Source organism: Fistularia commersonii, chromosome 2 (assembly GCF_037954325.1).
Source record: "Fistularia commersonii isolate RoL2024-O1a breed Wild chromosome 2, RoL_Fcom_v1.0, whole genome shotgun sequence".
Lineage (NCBI taxonomy): Eukaryota > Metazoa > Chordata > Actinopteri > Syngnathiformes > Fistulariidae > Fistularia > Fistularia commersonii.
Genome location: NC_141285.1, coordinates 807,865 through 818,261, shown reverse-complemented (window position 1 = coordinate 818,261; position 10,397 = coordinate 807,865).

The window sequence follows — 10,397 nt, the reverse complement described above, 5'->3', positions numbered from 1 at the left end:
TTCCCTTTATTTTTTTGAGCAGTATATTTATGTATGTACACGTGTTGGCATTTATGTCTAGATAGATAAATCCATGACCTAATGTTTCAATCGGGGGAAATCTAATAATTTAATTTAAATCAATGTATGTATGCAGATACATGTATTTTCTATTTATGTATGTATCAGCACTCATCATGCACTCAACCTTGCACACCAAGCTGCACTCAAATTTCTTTTTCACATCTTTTCCTCATCTCTCTCTGCTTCTGAACATGCCCTCCTCCTCTTCTTCTTCTACAAAAATATAATATTATTATATTACATTATATTATATTATATCCTATTTATGAAGGTAGTTGACTCGCTGTGGCGACCCCTGACGGGAAAAGCCGAAAGAAGAAGAAGAAGAAGAAGATTATATTATATCATATTACATTATATTGTAGCATTTTAGTCAGGGAAAAAGCCGGGCGACGGTAAAACGTGTTTTTAATGATCGACAGCTGTTGCTGGCCACAGCCACACCACACGGGCCTGCTATACAACGACCTGTTCACACTCAATTCCAGGTAAAAGATAAAACACAGACTTCATCGCAGCCCAAACCACACCCACATCATTCCTAGCAACCCCAAACAGAAAACAAACATCAACATAAACCCCAACATTTGCTACAATATTATATTATACCATGCTATATTATTTATTCATAGTGATAACATAAAATAAATATGTATATTTGTCCACTGATATATGATGATGTATGGACTAGAAACTGTTCCAATGACCAAAAGACAGCAGGCAGAACTAGAGGTTGCAGAGATGAAGATGTGGAGGTTCTCTTTGGGAGTGACCAGGATGGAGAGGATCAGGAATGAGTCTATCAGAGGAACGGCACATGTTAGATGTTTTGGAGAGAAGGTCAGAGAAGCCAGACTGAGATGGTTGGGTCACGTATTGGTGGACGGATGCTGGACTTGGAGCTGCCAGGCAGGAGGTCTGGAGGAAGACCAAAGAGAAGGTTTATGGACGTCGTGAGAGAAGATATGAAGGTAGTTGGTGTGAGAGAGGAGGATCCAGAGAATAGGGTTAGATGGAGAAAGTTGACTCGCTGTGGCGACACCTGAAGGGAAAAGCCGAAAGAAGAAGAAGATCTGTGGTAGAAATGTATTTTCCACATGATTCCAATCATTTTTAAAAAATCCTTTCGTAAAAGTGGCTGAATGATCGCATTTCTCGGTCAAATGCAGGCGGCAGAGCCGAGATGCAGCCCAGAGCCAGGCCAGGTTGAGGCATGCAGTACCGTGCCTCGCCGGCAGGGGGCGCTCTAGAGCTTGGCGGCCTGTTGCAACTGCCTTCTTTCTCTGGTGAAAGCGATGGACGCTCGGCTAGCTAAAGTTAGCAAGTCAAGGCGCCGGTTTTGCTTACCCTGTCAAACACGCAAGATTCTTCGGTTTTTCAGCTCAAGGGTGATTTTTTTTTTTTTACTGCTCACGAACAGGAAGGATTGTAAATCTCCCGGAAAGTTTTCTGTCTGTTTTATTTTGGCCCCGAGGAATGTATCACAGAATGTTCCAGAAGCGATGGAGTTGCTAGTTTGATCTCAGTGTGGCGGCTACATCGTCTCCAGAAGAGAGGACGTCCCTCTCTGCTTGAAAAATATCTTTACATATTTATATATCGATATAAATATCGATATATAAATATGTATTTATATACTCATCCGACGGACAAATGTCGACTTTCTTCTTTGGCTGGTGTCCTTGTTGAAGTTGAGAGACATTTAAAACCGAAATGGCTTAAGGACTTCTGCAACAAAATAACAGCGTTTTTTTCGCGGAGAAGGAGCGATGCTTGGACTTGGTGGATAAACAAAGGTAAGACCCGAACTATTTTTCAGGTTTTTAAAAAATTATATCGATGAAATAAAATCTTTAAACATATCAAGTATTTGGAAAAAAAACGGGGGGGGGGGGGGGGGGGCGAACTGTTGTCTTGTTTTTCTCATTATCCTCTTGATGAGCAACCTGTATTGAAATTGATGAATGCGCCAGAAACTATTTTTTTTTAAAAACAGCTAAATAAGTAACAGACTCAAAATTGAAATTGTATTGTTCACCCCTTTATACTTTAATATGCTTTGAATGAGTACGAATTGTAAGAAGTGTTCATTGTGGGCCAAATATGTTCCTATGGATGTATTTGTGTATGTGAGAGCGTGACAGAAACTTTGTCAATAATGTTAATATGCATGCAGCCGACCAGATAGCAAATAAGATACTGTTTTTATGCTGTTTTAACTACATGTATATCATGTATATATATCACACACCACTGGTATGCATCTATGTATGCATACATGTATGTATGCTGTATGCATGCGTGCATGTATGTTCGTATGTATCAATGTATAGATGTCTGAAGAACATCCTGAATGGATTAGATTTTTTGAAAAATATCAAGAATTTCTAGTAGCCATTAAAACGTAATTGGATTTTTTTATTTTCATATTTGTGTTAGTAAATTCAAATAAAAGTAGCCTACCATAGTTCCATCAAATGAAAATTTCAGTTCTTTTTCTCATTCCATGGGCATGTAGAAAAACAAAAACAAATAAGGTTTATTGTGTGTATAATTGCTTTATCTGCATGTGTTTTCCCGTAAAATGACAGAAAATTGTAATCAATGCCCGTCACTGTTTCGCACGCACCAACACAATGTTCTTCATCTTCGGGTTTACCGACAAACATGTCTGGCATATTCAATATTATTCATGTCAAAGAGGTTTTCTCCTTCTTCTCTAATATGCTCAGCATCTTTCAGCTCAGTAAAATCCATTTGCTCATTTGAAGTCCCAGAGAAGATAAAATTGAACAGCACTGTCTTCGAAATCAAGAAATTATAAATCATCCAAGAGTTTTTAACACAAGAATGATAATATTCAAACTCTTAATCTGGTTATCAAGCCTTTTGGGTCAGCATGTGTGTATATGTGTTCTCTCTTGATGAAATACTTTTTATACCTACCACAAGCCACAAACGTGAATAGTCTCTCCAAAATGAGCATCTTTGGAATAAGAACGTCCTAGTTTTAAAGGGCGCAGTATTACTTTTGTCCAGAAGGTGTCAGCCTTGTAGAACTATCGCACACCAGGATAAGCTACAACTAGGACATACATCTCTATTCTTAAATATTTGGTGTTTATTTTTAGAAATAGTTAAATATGATTGGTTGATTCTCAAGGTTAATAGACTAACTTATTATGTTTTTATCTTTATTTTGAAATATAGTCAGACTGTTATTTGCCCTCAGTTCGGGGGTGGAGGACTCCCACAATATTAAAAGTAGAAATGGGAATAATAGTGATGACTCTCATTATTATATTTTTGCATTTGGAATTTCTCAATTTATTTAATTTTACAATGTGGTGCTCTTAATTTATTTTGGTTTTGAATGAACTATTTTCTCTAATGTATTATTTGTGTATTGAGGATAAACCCCTTTTATCAGGGCCACTCAAGGCTGATGGGGCTGCAGATAATCCTCTTGATAGATCATCGAGCATTTGTACGCTATTTTCTTGGCAAATTGTTGACGTTAGCCGATGAAGTATGAGAAAGCGGAAAACGATGTCCATTCAGTGTTTACTGAACAATGGTGTTGTCAGAGATCCACAACCCAAGAATAAGATATTCAACCTGAAGTCAGAGAAAGATCAGTTATATTCCAATTTTCATAGTAGACGTTTTACCCATGTCAGTATCTCATCACTTTAGCAACTGGTACTTCCTCAATAACTTTATTTCTCCAATGTAAAAACAAACTGGGCTGCACAACCCTAACCAGCCACATGGGGACAGCAGAAGCTTAATACAGACACTTCACCCCTCAGCAGCAGCAGCAGCAGCCTCCATATGATAAAGCGCTATGTGTGTGTGTGTTTGTGTGTAAAAGAGTCTTTAAGTTCATCTTGGTTATACCTTTGATTGCCGCTGTCCGAGTAGCAAATAGAAAATAAAATTTTCTGCAGTTCCAAGATGCTCTTGTGCAACTGTTTAATTGACACAAATATTTACCCTTTGTCTTGTCAGCAGACAACAGCTTTTAACATCATGAGCACAAATAAGACTTCCTAATTGTAATAGATACTTCTTCTCCCTCTAACTCACACATGCATCCCCCATATTTTAATGTGGCAGCTAATGTTTGTGCCTCGCTGAGAATTGGTGACAATCAAAAGCAAATGTCCTGATCTTTTACAAATAATGCAAGTGTTATTTATAGCTAATGTGTATGTGTGTGTTTGTACAGTTATGATGCAGACAAAAATGAACTGGATCATCTATAAATGGAGGCTGAAATTTTTTATAATTTAACTTTTGTAGATGGTACTAAAATAAACTGATAAACAAAGGCCGTTTTCAAAATAGAATATTCTTAAGGCATTAGAATGGTTCACATGTTTATCTTTATTTTTATCTTTTTATAACTTGGTCTTTTCAACTCTGTCTCCTGAAGTAAAGAAACAACAAACCTTAAAAGTATCATATCATATAACTTTGAATATGCTATAAAAAAGTAAAAGAAAAAAATCTCTCTGATTCCGATCAAATCGCTGGGACAAAAGAACAATTTTCAGATCTGAGGACCGCGCAAACATTTATACTGAGAATAACTTTTTAGTCATTAAAGGATCTCTTGTATCCAGCGGCTCAAACTGTCACATGACAAACATTGGCATTTTCATATGTCCCTGAACTTCCTGAGGTAGATGAAGGGGATGATGATCGGGGGATTTCATGTGGCCATCGCTGATCAGACACATTAGGGCATGTTTGCACACGGCATTGCATTGCAGTCATTTTGATTCTACTAGAAGTAAATACTAGTAGGGAACGCAATCAAGAAGTACATCTGGCTATGGAAGTGTATCATCGTGGTACTTTCTAAAGGTCCCCTCTGTTATGTTGATTCACACCTGAAGGCAACGTCTCTCCAACATTATTATAACTGTGTTTTCGTGATAAGAGTAATTGCTGAAAATGAGTGTACAGACAACATTGTGAAGTTTGTGGAGCAATTCAAATTCTGATTCAAGATTGGGCGAACATCTATTCCATTATTTTATCACAATGATGATGAGCGTGACCTCTTTGGTTGGAGGTCGATCGTTGCTAAATCACTCGTGGAGTTTTTCTCCTCTAAACTGGGAGACCAAAGAAAACACGTGTGAATCACAGACACATTAAAATGTTAATTAGAGTCCCCGAAGCTGTTATTTTCACATTAGCAATAGTTACTTAGATCATAAAGACAAATTATCCTGATGAAAAGCAGGAATATGAGCCAGCCCCTGGGAACTTTTTGCCGTCATAACTAATTGCATACCTTTATTGAAAGATGTCAGTCAAGGGTTCAGCAACAAGAGGCACTTAGAACTCATATGGTTTGTTTTATCGCACCTGCTGGAATGGATTTTTCTTTTGAAAGTGTTGAAAGTTAATGAAGCTCCAAGGGCGTCTTCCACTAAGCGGGAGCGTAGTGAAAACGATGCGCTCCACTTTCCCCACTCAGCTAATGGTTGGGCTCGCGCCGAGTTTAACCGGCGAAGTAAGACAAACCGTAGCATCCTGATTGTCGAAACAAAACGTCCTTGTTGTTTCAGTCCCCATCCTCACACAAGAAGACGGGAAGCTTGAGAAGCTCTGAGCTACGCATCCGATAGCTGGCGGCCTTTTAGCAAACCCAGGACAGAAACCGAAACCATCTCTTGTCTGAATTATGGTGCCAACAATTCAAACCCACAAAATCTCAGTTCTGGGTAATTATTATGAACACTTTATTTATTTATGTATTTATTTATTATTTGCCACTGTCATCAGATTTTCATATTATAATTCACAGGGTAATTTTTGATCATATTTTATCCTGAATCAACTCCCTGTTCAACATATGACTATTTTTTGTGTTTCCTTAAAAAACTTGAATATAAGTTTGGCAATTTTCTTAAGAAGGTGCCAATGTTATTAATAATAACAACAGTAATAATAAAAATGTTGATGTGATTATTTTAACCAAATAATAGTCATAGTTATAGTTGTAGTAAATATTAATAAATACAAAACAAAAACAATAATACTTATAACAATAACAATTATTATAATGCTAATGATGATAATAATAGCATCATATCATTGCTAATATTTTTAATAGCAATATTAATCACAAAAAACGTAAACACCAAAAGTGTACTGGCATATTTTTGAAAGAATAATCAAATATGCCAAATTCTCAGAGATTTCCTCAGAAATGCAGTAATGAAGAACTACACTGCATTCCTGGATGTTTTTTGTAACAGCATAAACATATCGTGCTTTTAATTATATTTTTTGATTTCCCAAGAGAAATGTGTGTTCTGAAACCAGGTATGCAGCAGATATCATAAATTAATTATAAATGTATGTGCAAAAAAATGTTTCTGAGGTAATACCTCCTGGCAAATGTAAAAAAATATTGATACTCAACAAGGCACATTTTAACCACCTTGCATATGGAAGTACCTTAGCATTTAGCATTAGAACATTTCCCCTGTCCTTCCCTGGATTTCTCAGCTGAAACTTGGATGCAAACTCACTGGCGCAAATCCACGCAAAAACCTCTCACCTTCATAAACAAACCCCGGTGATCACATGAGCGCAACATGTGCTTGAGCTCACAGCCTCGACCAGGGGGGCCAATAATCTTTAGCTCCGCGATGCTGAGGTCACGTGATATGACGGTGGTCGGAGGGAACAAGATCAGACTCATCTCTTTTTAACCCCTTCCCCTCTCAAGTTGCGCTGTTCGATCCCAGGACTTTGTAACCATGGTCCATGTGGATGCTCTCAAGAAGTCTCTGCATCGCTATGGCTTCTGTAACAATTGTACAGATGCATAGAGTATGGAACGTATCTCGAGGTTGTCGCGCGGCTTAGCATCGCACCCACTATGATATCAGGCGTGTCAGCAGTGTATTGGTTCATGGGCTAATGTGCTGTTTAAAGTCAGAACTTGTCTTTAACATTTACACTTCCAAGTCTTATGTGACTCAAAAGGTATCGATCACCATGCGGGTTGGTTTCCTCTCTCGACATCACGCACGTTCACTGCAGTATGACCATAGCATGCGAGGCCTTGGTCGCCATCATATAATCAATTGAAAATAAGAGCATACGAGTATTGCATTCCAGTATGGTTGCTAATACTCGCTCATATTGAACGTCTTTGTTTGAATGGAAAAGACTTTTTTAGAAATTAACAACGTGCGCGTTGCCCATTCATTTGTACCTTCAATACAATGGCACTTTGTCCATTATTTCTACTGTCACAGAAATATGGGTACAAGAATAAAGACACGTGCACACACGAATATTAAGAATATAGGCGTATCATTGCAATCCTGTTGAGAGTTTCAAGTTTTCACATCAGAGATAAAGTTGTGATTTTATGTGCAGTAATTAGATGGGGAAGAGAAGATTAACATTAGCACTTCACTTTTGGGGACCGTTAATGTTGACCTGAGCCATTCAGCAATATCAAGCTCCTTGTTCTTGGCCATGGATGGGTGAAACAATTGGACAAAACTATGATATCGTCAAATCCCAATCATGTATTCACGCTCCCGTTTTTACTTAAGTACCCATTGTTATGATGTAATTTACTCAGAATTACATCGCAGTCACACCCTTTCCTGAATTCCCCGGACGTTCCTTCCCTCCCTGTATCCAGGCCCCTGGTGACGCGTTTCATAAGTGTGGCAATGTGACGGTGTTTCTGCCGCTCGCCGGAGCAACTCCTTCTTGCGGCTTGACGGTGCAGTGCAGATGGAGCTGCAGACCCGCTGGGAGGAATGCTGCAAATTTATTTGAAGCCCTTAATACTGTAAAAGTGTTTTGACCCCCCGCGACCCGACGCAAGCGCACCATATGGGCACGAGTTTACAGCTGAAAATACTTCAATTAACTATTTTCAGCAACACCAACAGCGACTATCTATTCTAGGAAATTACAGAGCTTTCAAAAAGAGCCACTCTTAAAGGTTTACACTGTTTGGTGGAAAGAGAGCGAGGGGGCCCAATGACAGCGCGGGGTCCCCATTCCCAATGCGCTGCTTTCTTTCAAGTTACTGCTAAACAGCTCCCAGCAGGAATAATCTGCAGCAATTCTTTATCCAGCCAATACAGATAAGGTGAGGTTAAACAGAGAGCGGCACAGCTGCTGAGTCAAGCCTGTTGTGTTTTTCCAACACTCCCAAAAGATTTGCCCCGATAAATATATAAATAAGTATATTTAAAAAAAAAAAAAAAGGAAAGAAAACAGAAAACAGTGTTTTGACAAAGGGTGGACTGAGTGGTGTGTGTGTGTGTGGTGTGTGAGAGAGAGAGAGAGAAGAAAAATGATTTGTTTTCAAAAGCGTTTATGGCACTCGCCATTGTTCCCCCCCAGGCTTTAGTCTCCATGCTCGCTGCTCACTGTAGCTCTGATACAAAGAACTGCTCAAATTACACCTGTGACAATTACTATAGCAAGGCGCTGTCTGCAGGACAAAGGAGTGTCATCTAAAACTACTCGCAGGGGAGAATGTACAGAAAAATGAATTATGTCGCCGGCTTTGATGCAGGTGGTAGTCTGTCTGGCATGTCACGCTTAAAACACTGTATTGTACACCGAGCTGTCTGAACGACGACAATAAACACACACACACACGTATGTGGTCCCCGAGCTGTACATTAGTACGCACTTGTTCCTGCACAGAGGCAGTTTCCTTTGTTCAACGTCAGAACGTTAGCGCGTGCCGGGAAAACATCTGGAGAGAAGAGCCTCCGTTTCTAGTTAATGTCAGAAAGGGGGCATTATATTTCAGACTCAAGTTGATATCAGGTCAACATTAGTCTAGCATCGGTCAAAGTTATTATGATGATTATTATTTATTGATATTATTACATTATGATCATCATCATTAGTATTGTAGTCATCTTCATCATCGTCATCATCATCATCGTTGTTGCTTTTAGTATCATCATCATCATCATTATTATCATTGCTATAATTTTTTATTGGCATCAGCATCTTCATCAGTATTATTATTGTAATTGTTATCACTGTTATCATTATCAATATTAATTTCACCATCATCATCATCATCATCATCATCATCATCATCAGTCTTATTCTTCTTATTATTATCACTATTCTTATCATCATCAACATCATTATCATATTATTATTTATTATAATTGTTGTTATTGTCATTGCTGCTGTTGCTCGTGTTCTGTAATTACCATTTCTTTCTGTAGCTTGGCATTCGAAGTGCATCCTTTTGTCCATCATCCTTGGATCCCCTTCTGTTATGCCGCACAACAGCACGGTAATCTTTTTTTCTTATGTTTATTTATTTTGCCATCTATTTCTTCCTCTTCTTCCACCCTCCCGGTTGCCCTCTTGCTCCTCACAGTCCCGACATCACTCAGGCACAGTGCGTACAGAGAGGTGTTGTGGCTACCAGGGGTCAGAACCACAGGGGGATTCCACTCCGTCCTGTTATTGCTCGAAACATAATTACCCCCCATCCCTGCCAGAAAAGGTTGTGCAGCACATTAAGTAAACGAGATAAACTTACTCAGGTGGCCCTGACCAGGCTGCCCGACTCCGACATCCAGTTGTTTTCACCAGCAGGGGATGCTGTAGAAAAATAACAAACATTTAGATCCCACATAAAGTAAAACGCATACAGTGCGCCTCTTGGCCCTAAAAATAATCAGACACCTGACAGATTTGACAGTTTAAAACACAATTTCCAGTCAATGTGGCCGCATATGGTGTCATGAATTCAGTGAAAAGAAGAAGAATAGTATAAGAATCCTGTTGGTGGGACATGAAACCATATCTCAGTTTTCTGTCCTAGTTTTACTAGAATTTGGGGAACATAATACGTGGCGAACGCCGATGACAAGTGCAGATACCAGATTTGTGGTACAAATAATTAAAAAAAAAAAAAAAAAAAAAAGACTCATTTTATATCTTGGTCCTGTGTACAGGAATACACACTCTCCAGGTCATTTACTGTGAAAGATGTAAGAATAATACAATAACACACCACTACAATTTTGCATCTTTTGCTTTGTTGTAGAAGACAAGTGGACACGCTTGTTTGTGTTATATTGAAGAACCTCCATTCAGCCCTAAAAAATCCAAATGAATTCCCTAAAAGTTGAAGATTTTAAATGGAGTAATAATAATACAATAACACAACACTATGCTGTCGTATCCTTGGTTTTGTTTTGATGGACAAGTGAACGCACATGTATGTGTTGTATTTGATACCTCCGTTAAACCCTTTAGACTAGCAGAGAATTCTAGAGGTCCGGCTTCAAATA